We start from the raw sequence: 1,110 nt of genomic DNA on the forward strand, positions 1-1,110 counted from the left end.
GGGGCAGATGGCAGCTCTTATTTACCAAAGGCAAGGTGGGTGGAATGACTCTAATGGGCAAGAAGGCTGGAATGGCCACTGAGAGGATTTGACTCCCAGGGATCTCTCATAATGACAAAAAGGCCCTGGTGCTCCTAAGACAAGAAAGTGGGCAGCCAACAAAGAAATGGCATAGTCAGGTGTGGCGGTGCCTGTAGTCCCAGCTGACATAGTCAGGTGTGGCGGTGCCTGTAGTCCCAGCTGACATAGTCAGGTGTGGCGGTGCCTGTAGTCCCAGCTGGCATAGTCAGGTGTGGCGGTGCCTGTAGTCCCAGCTGGCATAGTCAGGTGTGGCGGCGCGTGCCTGTAGTCCCAGCTGGCATAGTCAGGTGTGGCGGTGTGTGCCTGTAGTCCCAGCTGGCATAGTCAGGTGTGGCGGTGCGTGCCTGTAATCCCAGCTACTCAGGAGGCTGAGGCAGGAGAATTGCCTGAACCCGTGAGGCAGAGGCTGCAGTGAGCTGAGATCATGCCACTGCACTCCAGCCTGGGTGACAGAGTGAGACTCCGCCTCAAAACAAAGCCATGCACAAAACAAAGAAATTTATATGTCCTCCATTAGGCTGGGTGCAGTAGCTCACCCCTGTAATCCTGACACTTTGGGAGGCCAAGGCGGGCAGATTACCTGAGGTCAGAAGTTCCATACCAGCCTGACCAACATGGAGAAACCTGGTCTCTACTAAAATACAAAATTAGCCGGGCATGGTGGTACATGTCTGTAATCCCAGCTACTTGGGAGGCTGAGGCAGGAGAATCACTTGAACCAGGAAGGTGGAGGTGCAGTGAGCAGAGATCGCACCACTGTACTCCAGCCTGGGCGACAAGAGTAAACTCATCTCAAAAAAAAAAAAAAAAATATATATATATATATATATATATATATGTGCTCCAGAGGGCAAGAAGTTAAACCCTGAAAAGGTTCAGAAACCAGCGTAGCTAGTGAAGTATTCAGGTACCAGTGGTGTGCAGTTCTGGAGTGCTGTGTCCTGGTAAAGACTAAGCATCTGACTGCTGGAATCTGTCAGACCCACTAAATCCTAAGGTTAGGCGGGCACAGCCTCATTCTACTGTACA

Source organism: Aotus nancymaae, unplaced genomic scaffold (assembly GCF_030222135.1).
Source record: "Aotus nancymaae isolate 86718 unplaced genomic scaffold, 86718_ANA_hifiasm-v0.15.2.pri h1tg000015l_1, whole genome shotgun sequence".
In the NCBI taxonomy this organism is placed as follows: domain Eukaryota; kingdom Metazoa; phylum Chordata; class Mammalia; order Primates; family Aotidae; genus Aotus; species Aotus nancymaae.